Genomic DNA, 12301 nt, shown 5'->3' on the forward strand with positions numbered 1-12301 from the left:
CACGGGGATCCAGGGAAAGGTCTCAGGGAATGTTTGGGGGGATCCAGGGAATGTTTGGGGAGATCCAGGGAATGTTTGGGGTCATGGGGATCCAGGGAAAGGTCTCAGGGAATGCTTGGGGGGATCCAGGGAATGTTTGGGGAGGACCCAGGGAATATTTAGGGAGGATCCAAGGAAGGTCACAGGGAATGTTTGGGGAGGACCCAGGGAAGGTCACAGGGAATGTTTGGGAGGATCCAGGGACCCAGGGAATGTTTGGGAGGACCCAGGGATCCAGGGAATGTTTGGGGAGGATCCAGGGAAGGTCACAGGGAATGTTTAGGGAGGACCCAGGGATCCAGGGAATGTCTGGGGAGGATCCAGGGATCCAGGGAATGTTTGGGGGGATCCAGGGAATGTTTGGGGGGATCCAGTGATCCAGGGAATGTTTAGGGAGGATCCAGGGAAGGTCACAGGGAATGTTTGGGGGGACCCAGGGATCCAGGGAATGTCTGGGGAGAACCCAGGGATCCAGGGAATGTCTGGGGAGGATCCAGGGAATGTTTGGGGGGATCCAGGGAAGGTCACGGAATGTTTGGGGGGATCCAGGGATCCAGGGAATGTCTGGGGAGGATCCAGGGATCCAGGGAATGTTTGGGAGGACCCAGGGAATGGCTCAATCGATTGCCAATGGCAGCCTGACCCTGGAGAGGCCGTGGAACCTCCACACTCGTTTCCACCTCGCTCCTCACACGAGCTCCCTCTCCTCAGCCCCCAAACTGATTTCCTCAGGAAATCTGCCTGTCCCACCAGGGAAAACCCTAAACCTTTAAATGTGCCTTTCATTTCACCAGGACAAATCCCAGACCTTTATTTGTGCCCTTCACTTCACCAGGACCAACCCTAAACCTTTATTTGTGCCCTGCACTGCCACCAGAACAAATCCTAAACTTTCATTTGTGCCTTTCTCTGCCACTACAGCAAATCCCAGACCTTTATTTGTGCCCCCATTGCTACCAGGACAAACCCTAAAGCTTTATTTGTGTCCTTCACTGCCACCAGAACAAATCCTAAACTTATATTTGTGCCTTTCACTTCACCAGGACAAATCCCAAATCTTTATCTGTGCCCTCTCTGCCACCAGGACAAATCCTGAACCTTTATTTGTGCCTTTCACTGCCACTACAGCGAACCCTAAACCCTTATTTGTGCTGTTCACTTCACCAGGACCAACTCTAAACCTTTATTTGTGCCCCCATTGCTACCAGGACAAGCCCTAAACCTTTATTTGTGCTTTTCACTGCCACCAGAACAAATCCTAAACCTTTATTTGTGCCTTTCACTTCACCAGGACAAATCCCAAACCTTTATTTGTGCCCTCTCTGACACCACAGCAAACCCTAAACCTTTATTTGTGACTTTCACTGCCACTACAGAAAATCCCAAACCTTTATTTGTGACTTTCACTGCCACTACAGAAAATCCCAAACCTTTATTTGTGCCCCTCAGTGTCACCAGGACAAATCCCAAACCTTTATTTGTGCCCCTCACTGTCACCGGGACAAATCCCAACCCTTTATTTGTGCCCCTCAGTGTCACCAGGGCCACCCCTCACCTGTCCCCGTGGCTCTCAGGACCTGCCAGGTGGGCTCAGGTGACCCAGGAGCTCGGGGACAGCGTTTGGGGACAGCAGGGACAGGTGGCAGCAGCAGCAGCAGCGCCACGAGAGGTGCCAGGGCCTGGCCAGGACTAAAGGCAGCCCTGGCTGGGCCATCTGTGCTCACTTGGGCTGGCCTTGCAAAGCCTGGCTCTGCCTGAGCCGGGTCTGCCCAGATAATCCAGGGAGGGGATGAGGCAGTTCCTCCTGCAGGGACACCCAGAGGGGCTGGGAAATGCACCCCAAAACAGCTCTGTCCATCCAGGGATCCTGTCCTTGTGTCCATCCAGGGATCCTGTCCCTGTGTCCATCCTGATCCCTGTCCCTGTGTCCATCCCTGTGTCCATCCCTGTGTCCATCCAGGAATCCTGTCCCTGTGTCCATCCAGGAATCCTGTCCCTGTGTCCATCCAGGGATCCTGTCCCTGTGTCCATCCTGATCCCATCCCTGTGTCCATCCAGGAATCCTGTCCCTGTGTCCATCCAGGAATCCTGTCCCTGTGTCCATCCAGATCCCTGTCCCTGTGTCCATCCAGGAATCCTGTCCCTGTGTCCATCCCTGTGTCCATCCCTGTGTCCATCCCTGTGTCCATCCAGGAATCCTGTCCCTGTGTCCATCCAGGGATCCTGTCCCTGTGTCCATCCCTGTGTCCATCCAGGAATCCTGTCCCTGTGTCCATCCAGGGATCCTGTCCCTGTGTCCATCCCTGTGTCCATCCAGGAATCCTGTCCCTGTGTCCATCCAGGAATCCTGTCCCTGTGTCCATCCCTGTGTCCATCCCTGTGTCCATCCCTGTGTCCATCCATGAGTCCTGTCCCTGTGTCCCTGTTCATCCAGGATGGGAGCGAGGCAGAAATGAGTGAGAGGGACAGAAATGAGTGAATTCAGGACAAAATTGAGTGAGTTCAGGACAGAATTGAGTGAATTCAGGACAGAAATGAGTTCAGGACAGAAATGAGTGAGAGGGAAAGAAATGAGTGAGCTCAGGACAGAATTGAGTGAATTCAGGACAAAATTGAGTGAGTTCAGGACAAAATTGAGTGAATTCAGGACAAAATTGAGTGAGTTCAGGACAAAATTGAGTGAATTCAGGACAGAAATTAGTTCAGGACAGAATTGAGTGAATTCAGGACAGAATTGAGTGAGTTTAGGACAGAATTGAGTGAATTCAGGACAGAATTGAGTGAGTTCAGGACAGAAATGAGTTCAAGGACAGAAATGAGTGAGTTTAGGACAGAATTGAGCATTCCCAGGACAGAATTGAGCATTCCCAGGACAGATTTGAGCATTCCCAGGACAGAATTGAGCATTCCCAGGACAGAACTGAGCATTCCAGGACAGAATTGAGCGTTCCCAGGACAGAAATGATCCCCAGCCCTGGCTGCTGGCCACGCTGACTCAGCTGAGCCCTGCCTGGAGCCCGGCCGGGCTCTCCCGGAGCCAGGAACCCCCAAAATCCCCCAGAGCAGCCACAGCCATCCCAGGAACCCCCAAAATCCCCTGGAGCAGCCACAGCCAGCCCAGGAACCCCCAAAATCCCCAGAGCAGCCACAGCCATCCCAGGAACCCCAAAATCCCCCGGAGCAGCCACAGCCAGCCTGGAACCCCCAAAATCCCCCTGAGCCAGCCCAGGAACCCCCAAAATCCCCTGGAGCAGCTGCAGCCAGCCCAGGAACCCCCAAAATCCCCCTGAGCCAGCCCAGGAACCCCCAAAAAGGCAGAACTGGAGCACAGAGAGAGCCTGAAAACCCAACAACCCCAACTCCTCCTCCTCCTCCTCCTCCCTCCTCCTCCTCCTCCTCCTCCTCCTCCTCCTCCTCCTCCTCCTCCTCCTCCTCCTCCTCCTCCTCCTCCTCCTCCTCCACCGACCGTTTGCTTTCCTTTTATCTCCCCTCAGCAGCTTGAGCTCTGTCTGTCTGTCTGTCTGTCTGTCACCGCTGCTCTCAGAGCTGGATAAACAAGAAATGTTTATTTCTTATAAATATAATATCTTATAATATATAAATATATTAATATATTAATATATAATATATTAATATATGTATTATATATAAAATATATTAATATAATATAATATAATATAATATAATATAATATAATATAATATAATATAATATAATATAATATAATATAATATAATATAATATAATATAATATAATATAATATAATATAATATAATATAATATAATATAATATAATATAATATTATATTATATAATATTATATAATATAATATAATATAATATAATATATAACAATATAATATAATATATAATAATATATAATATAATGTAATGTAATGTAATGTAATATAATATAATTATATCATATTCTATTCTATTCTATTCTATTCTATTACTATTCTATTCTATTCTATTCTATTCTATTCTATTCTATTCTATATTATAATATCTTTATAATAAAATAATAATAAAAGTCCATGCTCAGCTCCTTCTCTCTGCCCTTTCCTCCCCAAAAAACCAGAATTCCGACCCCTCAGGCCGAGCCTGGCTAATCCCTGTCCTAGTCCTGGGCCTGGAGCTGGGTTTTGGTGGCTCTTTTAAATTCTGGATATTCCATAATTCGGGATATTCCGGGATTCCAGCCCGGGAATGAGCTGCAGGAAGAGTTTGGGGAGAAAAAGTTAGGAAAGGAAAGGAAAGGAAAGGAAAGGAAAGGAAAGGAAAGGAAAGGAAAGGAAAGGAAAGGAAAGGAAAGGAAAGGAAAGGAAGGAAAGGAAAAGGAAAGGAAAGGAAAGGAAAGGAAAGGAAAGGAAAGGAAAGGAAAGGAAAGGAAAAGGAAAGGAAAGGAAAGGAAAGGAAAGGAAAGGGAAAGGAAGGAAAGGAAAGGAAAGGAAAGGAAAGGAAAGGAAAGGAAAGGAAAAGGAAAGGAAAGGAAAGAAAGGAAAGGAAAGGAAAGGAAAGGAAAGGAAAGGAAAGGAAAGGAAAGGAAAGGAAGGAAAGGAAAGGAAAGGAAAGGAAAGGAAAGGAAAGGAAAGGAAAGAAGGAAAGGAAAGGAAAGGAAAAGGAAAGGAAAGGGGTTTTTAATGTATTTTACTCATCCCCTCGTTGTGACCTTGGGGAGGTTCAGCTCCAGGATTCTGCTGAATTCCCAGGACATTCCCAGGACATTCCCAGGACATTCCAGGACATTCCCAGGACATTCCCAACATTCCCAGGCTCAGAATGAGGAGCAGCAGCTTCCCAGATAAAGGGAATTTTTGGATCAGCTCCTGGGACCAGCAAGGTCACAAAGGGCATGGAGGGTGTTTAAACACTCAAAATTGGGGTATTTTTGGAAATTTGGAGCTGCTTTGGGACACCAACAACTGCTGGGAGGCTGTGCAGTAATTCAAAGTTCAAATAAAAATTAAATTAAAAAATTTTTGGGGTGGAACTATGGAATTAAGTGAATTTTGGGGTGAATAATGGAATTAAATTAGGAATTTTTTGGGTGGAACTATGGAATTAAATTAATTTTTGGGTGGAACAATGGAATTAAATGAATTTTGGGGTGGAATAATGGAATTAAATTAGGAATTTTTTGGTGGAACTATGGAATTAAGTGAATTTTGGGTGGAACAATGGAATTAAATGAATTTTTGGGGTGGAACAATGTGGTTTTTGCCTCTCTGCCAGTGATAATTACAGACTGACTCCTCATCCCAACATTTTCCAAGAGCTGGGAACTCGGGAAGGAATCCCAGAGCTGCTGGGGGGGATCTCAATCCTGAGTTTTGGCCTTGTTAAAGCTCTCCTGGCAGCTCTGGAAGTTTTTTTATTTTCCCAGCAGATCAGAGGGAAAAGTGCCAGGAAAAGAGGAGATGGAAGCTGGATCAGGCACATCCTCTTCAAAGGGTTTCTGTCAACCTCACGCTGCTGTCACTCCTCAATTCTGCTTTTTCTGCCTCCCAATCTGTGTCTGATCTCTTTATCTAGGTAATCCAAAAGGAAAAATTTAAAAAAAGAATATATTAAAAAAAAAAAAAAGGGGGGAAATGGGATGTTTTATATAAAAAAAAAAAAATCCAGGATTTTAAAGAAATAATAAAAGAAATAAATTAAAGATGTAAATGGATTATTGAATTTTTAAATAAATAGTAAATAAGTAAGTAATTAAATAATGAATTTTTAAATAAATAGTAAATAAGTAAATAAGTAAATAAAATTATTTATTTCAAATTATTTTTGAAATAAATAATAACATGAATAAAATATAAATAAATGGATCATTAAATTTTAAAGAAATAATAAAATAAATAAAGAAGAAATAAATTATTAAATTTTAAAGAAATAATAAAATAAATGAAGGATAATTAATTAATTATTAAATTTTAAAGATATAATAATGAAATAAATAAACGGATTATTAAATTTGAAATAAATAATAAAATAAAGGATAAATAAAGGGATTATTAAATTTTGAAATAAATAATGAAATGAATAAAGGACAAAGAAACGTATTACTAAATTTTAAATTAATAATAAAGAATAAATGAATGGATTACTAAATTTGAAATAAATAATAAAATAAATAAGTATAAATTGATCATTAAATTTGAAATAATAATAAAATAAATAAAGAATAAATAAATTAATAATTTAAAAAGAAATAAATGAAATTAAAATAAATGTTATTTATCCCCTCTTTGCCCTGCCAAAGGCCGAGTTTTGAAGGGAATTTTCTGACAGGATTCCTCCAGCTCCAGAGCCCCAAAAAAGCCAGGATTGCACAAGGAACTCACAGCAACACTTCAGCTCCTAAAAGTTTGAGGCTGGGAATAATTAAACCCCTTTTTCCATGTCCAAACCATTCTTCCACCCTTGGAAAAACCTCCGGGGGAATCACAAATCACCCCGGAGTTCATCCAGCCAGAAACGCCACCAGCTCCCATTATACAGAACGCAACAAACCCAATAAAATCCTGAATTTTTAACTCCTGGAAAAGTTTGAGCTGCTCCAATCCTCCCGGATTTTTGTTTCACAGCCTCCCTCGAACGCGAATTCATCCCAAGAACTCGCGGCCACACCCAATCCCCCCGCCAAAAAAAAAAAAATAATAAAAAAAATTAAAATAAAATAAAACAAAGCTAAACTTTCCGTGGAAAATAAACCCCCAAAGGCAGGAATTTAACCCTTTAAATCCTTTCTGTGGGAGAAGAAAAAGCAGCGCGGGGAGAGGAGCGGCGGCTCTCACCCCATCCCCCGGCGGGAGCCGCTCCGCGATCCGCGCTCGCCTCCGGCTCCTTCTGCCCCTTCCTCTTTCTCTCTCTCCTTCTCCGGATCCGGATGCTCTTGAAATTTCCTCCGGAATTTCACTTTGAAGCCGCTGCTGCTGCTGCTGCTGCTGCTGCTCCGCGGGGAGAGAACCGGGAATGGGAGCGGGACCGGGAATGGGAGCGGGACCGGGAATGGTGAGCGGGACCGGGAGCGGAACCGGAATGGGAGCGGGACCGGGAATGGGAGCGGTACCGGGAGAGGGAGCGGGACCGGGAGCGGTGACCGGGAGAGGGAGCGGTACCGGGAATGGGAGCGGGACCGGAATGGGAGCGGTACCGGGATCGGCTCTGGGAGCGGTACCGGGAATGGAGCGGTACCGGGATCGGCTCTGGGAGCGGTATCGGGAATGGGAGCGGTACCGGGATCGGCTCCGGGATTGGGATCGGCGCCGGGATTGGCTCTGGGAGCGGCTCCGGGATTGGGAGCGGCTCTGGGAGCGGTACCGGGATGGGCACGGGGATGGGGAGCGGCTCTGGGAGCGGTACCGGGAGCGGCCCCGGGATCGGGAGAGGCTCCGGGATCGGGAGCGGCACCGGGAGTGGCACCGTGATCGGGATCAGCCCCGGGATCGGGATCGGGATCTGGATCGGCTCCGGGATCAGCACCGGGACCGGGATCGGCTCAGGAGCGGCCCCGGGATCGGGATCAGCCCCGGGATCGGCCCCGGATCGGGATCGGCCCCGGGATCGGGATCGGGACCAGCCCCCGGGATCGGGATCGGGATCGGCCCCGGGATCGGGATCGGCCCCGGGATCGGCTCCGGGAGCGGCCCCGGCAAGTCCCGGCTCTGTCCCGGCGCTCCCTCCTCCCCTCCCCGGGCTCTGCCCGGAGCCGGTTCCTCCCCGCGGTTCCTCCCCGCGGTTCCTCCCCCGCGGTCTCTCCCCGAGCGGCTCCCGGAGCTCTTTGTTATCCCTGCCCGCTCCCTCCCCGCTCCAGCCGCCCCATCCCGCTCACCTCCGGCCGCTTCTCCTCTCCCGACTTTATCCCGGTGCCGGCAGCACCACCTGCCGGGGACCGCGGGGCTCGGTGCCACCGGTGACACCGGTGACATCTGCTGGCACCGGCTGACACCGGGGGCTGGCACCGATGGGCGCTGCCCGCCGGCTCCTTCAGATTTTTTACCTTTTTGACTTTCAAATCCTGCTCTGCCTTTGGATCCTCGAGATTTTCCCTTTTCTGTTTCTCAAATCCTGCTCTGCTCTGGAGACTTTGAACTTTTCCATTTTTCAAATCTTGTGCTGCTGTTGATACTTTAAAATTTTACTTTTTTAACTTTTCAAACCCTGCACTGATCTTGGATCCTCGAGATTTCCCCTCTTCTGTTTTCTCAAATCCTGCTCTGCTCTCGATACTTTAAATCTTCACCTTTTCCATTTTTCACATCCTGCGCTGCTCTTGGATCCTTGAGGTTTTTACATTTTTCTCTTTCCCAAACCCTCCACTGCTCTTGATACTTTAAGATTTTCCATTTTCTGTTTCACGAATCCTGCTCAGCATCAGCTCCCAGCTCTAAACTCCATCTGGAGCTGTGTTTGGAGTTCTGGAATTGTGTCTGGAATTGTGTCCGGAACTGTGTCTGGAATTCTGGAGCTCTGTCCGGAGCAGTGTCTGGAGCTCTGGAGCTGCATCTGGAATTGTCTGGAGTTCTGGAATTGTGTCTGGAGCTGTGTCCAGAGCTGTGTCCGGAATTCTGGAGCTGTGTCTGGAGTTCTGGAATTGTGTCCGGAATTGTGTCCGGAGCTGTGTCTGGAGTTCTGGAATTGTGTCCAGAGCTGTGCCTGGAGCTGTGTCCGGAGTTCTGGAATTGTGTCCAGAATTGTGTCCAGAGTTGTGTCCGGAGCTGTGTCTGGAGTTCTGGAATTCTGTCTGGAATTCTGGAATTGTGTCCAGAGCTGTGTCCGGAGATGTGTCCAGAGTTCTGGAATTGTGTCCAGAACTGTGTCCGGAATTTTGGAGCTCTGTCTGGAGTTCTGGAATTGTATCTGGAGTTCTGGAATAGTGTCTGGAATTGTGTCTGGAGTTCTGGAATTGTGTTTGGAGTTCTGGAATTGTGTCTGGAATTGTGTCCAGAGCTGTGTCCAGAGTTCTGGAATTGTCGTCTGGAATTGTGTCTGGAGTTGTGTCTGGAGTTGTGTCTGGAATTGTGTCTGGAGTTCTGGAATTGTGTCTGGAGCTGTGTCTGGATTTGTGTCTGGAATTGTGTCTGGATTTGTGTCTGGAATTGTGTCCAGAGTTCTGGAGTTGTGTCTGGATTTGTGTCCCGGTGTTTTGGGCAGACAAAACGACCCCTCTGTGACCCAAGGCCACCTCACCTCACCCAAAGTGGATTTTTGGGGAGCAAGCTGGGGGAACGGGGCTTCATCCACTTGGAGGTGATTAATCCATCGATAATTAATTTGGTGATTGGTTAACCTGGGGGTTAATCAGGATTAAAGGCTGATTTTATAAATCAGCTGAGAATTTTCTGGAACACTCCATGGGCGGTTTTGGCTGCAGCCCCTTGGGGAGGTTTCCTGTGCCCTTAAACGCAGCCTTTCATTAAACACATCCACTTTTATTTCTGAATTTTCTGGCCCCTGTTTCCAGGTAAATCCCATTCCATGCCCATTATCCTAATTCCCTTTATTTTCCTAATTCCCTCTTTTTAATTTTTTTTTCTGATTTTCCAAATCCCCCCCCCCCTTTTTTGCCTGTTTTCCTAATTCCTCTTTTTTCCCACTATTTTCACTCCAGGGCTCCCAGGATCCAGGAACTGGAGGGATCCAGGATCTGGGAATTGGGGAATCTGGAGGGATCCAGGATTTGGGAATTGGAGGATCCAGGATCTGGGAATTGAAGGATCCTGGAGGGATCCAGGATTTGGGAATTAGAGGATCCTGGAGGGATCCAGGATCTGGGAATTGGAGGATGGTGGATCTGGGAATTGCAGGATCCTGGAGGGATCCAGGATCCAAGAATTGGAGGGATCCAGGATCCAGGAACTGGAAGGATCCAGGATCTGGGAATTGGAGGATCCTGGATCTGGGAACTGGAAGATCCAGGAGGGATCCAGGATCCAGGAACGGGAGGGATCCAGGATCTGGGAATTGCAGGATCCTGAAGGGATCCAGGATCCAAGAATTGGAGGATCATGGATCTGGGAATTGGAGGATCCAGGATCCAGGAACTGGAGGGATCCAGGATCTGGGAACTGGGGAACCTGGATCTGGGAATTGGAGGATCCAGGATCTGGAGGGATCCAGGATTTGGGAACTGGAGGGATCCAGGATCTGGGAACTGGGGAACCTGGATCTGGGAATTGGAGGATCCAGGAGGGATCCAGGATCCAGGAACTGGAAGGATCCAGGATCTGGGAATTGGAGGAATCCTGGATCTGGGAATTGGAGGATCCTGAAGGGATCCAGGATTTGGGAATTGGGGAACCTGGAAGGATCCTGGATCTGGGAATTGGAGGATCCCCATGGATCTGGGAATTGGAGGGATCCAGGATCTGGGAATTGGAGCATCCTGAAGGGATCCTGGATCCAGGAACTGGAAGGATCCTGGATCTGGCAATTGGAGGATCCTGAAGGGATCCAGGATCTGGGAATTGGGGAACCTGGATCTGGGAATTGGAGGATCCAGGATCTGGAGGGATCCAGGATCCAGGAACTGGAAGGATCCAGGATCTGGGAACTGGAGGATCCAGGATCTGGGAAGTTCCAGGATCCAGGAACGGGAGGGTTTTTTTAAGTTGATTTACGGAATTTTTGGGAGATGTGGGAAAGAAAATAGCGGGAAAACAGTTTGGAGAGGATAAATAAAAGGAAAAGAAGAAAACGGGGGAAAATGGGACAAAAATTTCACCTCTGGTAAAAACCAGGCTAGCAGCGGCCTCAGGGGGCACGGGGAGGATTTAATGAGCTGCTTAAAACAGAAATTCCGAAGGTGAAAGAGCTGAATTTGGGGTATTTTTAGCTGCTGAAGGATTAATTGGTTTAATTGGGCAAGGCCAGCGTTCCATAAAAGTGGATCTGGGTCCGTTTTGGGAAGGAATTTGTGCTCCTGGGTGGAAAAAAGAAGGAATTTTGGTTGGGAAGAGGCAGCTGGGGACATTTCTGGGTGGTTTTGGGGGTTTTTTTTTCCCTGTTCTAGGATGGGGGGAATGAGGGATTTGGGATTTGGGATTTGCAGGAGATCCGAAGCGATGGGAAAAATGAGGGTGAGAGGAAACCCAGGGAAAAATGGGGATTTTTTCTCTTTGGTTTTAAGGAAATCCAGGGTGGAAGGGGAATTGTGAGGATTCCAGTGGATTTCCAATCCATTCCAAACAATTCCTGAATCCCTGGATTTGGAAATGTTCCGGTGTGGAACCTCCTCGGATGTGGGAAGTTCGGAAGGGAAACTTTAGTGTCCAACAGGGAAAATTGAATCTGACTCAGCTGGGATTTGGGGAGGGAATGGGATGGGATGGAATTCCCAGGGAAGCTCAAGTGGGAAAGTGGGAAAAGAGAAACTCCAGGGAAACCTCAGAGCTCCAGGAGAGCTGGAGAGGGATTTGGGATCAGGGATGGGATCCCAGGACACAGGGAATGGGTTTAAACTGGAAAAGGAGAATTTGGGTGGGATTTGGGAAGGAATTCCTGGCTGGGAAGGGAATGGGATGGAATTCCCAGGGAAGCTGTGGCTGCTCCATCCCTGGGAGTGTCCAAGGAAAGTGGGAGAAGCTCCAAGGAAACCTCAGAGCTCCAGGAGAGCTGGAGAGGGATTTGGGATTTGGGATGAGATCCCAGGACACAGGGAATGGGTTTAAACTGGAAAAGGAGAATTTGGGGATGGAATTCCTGGCTGGGAAGGGAGGGAATGGGATGGAATTCCCAGGGAAGCCGTGGCTGCTCCATCCCTGGGAATGTCCAAGGAAAGTGGGAGAAGCTCCAGGGAAACCTTGGAGAGCTCCAAGAGAGCTGGAGAGGGATTTGGGATCAGGGATGGAATCCCAGGACACAGGGAATGGGTTTAAACTGGAAAAGGGAATTTGGGTGGGATTTGGGAATGGATTCCTGGCTGGGAGGGAATGGGATGGAATTCCCAGGGAAGCTGTGGCTGCTCCATCCCTGGAAGTGTCCAAGGAAAGTGGGAGAAGCTCCAGGGAAACCTCAGAGCCCGAAGAGGCTCCAGGAGAGCTGGAGAGGGATTTGGGATGAGATCCCAGGACACAGGGAATGGGTTCAAACCGGAAAAGGGGAATTTGGGTGGGATTTGGGAAGGAATTCCTGGCTGGGAGGGTGGGAATGGAATTCCCAGGGCAGCGGTGTCAGCCCCTGGATCCCTGGAAGTGCCCAAGTGGGAAAAGAGAAGCTCCAGGGAAACCTTGGAGAGCTCTGGGAGAGCTGGAGAGGGATTTG

The 12301-nt window shown here is 48.1% G+C and overlaps 1 long non-coding RNA gene across 1 annotated transcript; it reads right to left on the minus strand.

Annotated features, from left to right (window-relative positions):
- Positions 1-592: 592 nt before the first annotated feature.
- On the minus strand, positions 593-3139 carry LOC131589474 (uncharacterized). Its single transcript, XR_009279751.1, has 3 exons — positions 1304-3139; positions 889-1261; positions 593-806 (listed from the first exon to the last, which is right to left on the minus strand). It is a non-coding gene; the product is annotated as an uncharacterized LOC131589474 (long non-coding RNA).
- Between the last annotated feature and the right edge of the window lie 9162 nt (positions 3140-12301).

Source organism: Poecile atricapillus, chromosome 28 (assembly GCF_030490865.1).
Source record: "Poecile atricapillus isolate bPoeAtr1 chromosome 28, bPoeAtr1.hap1, whole genome shotgun sequence".
Taxonomy (NCBI): Eukaryota; Metazoa; Chordata; class Aves; order Passeriformes; family Paridae; genus Poecile; species Poecile atricapillus.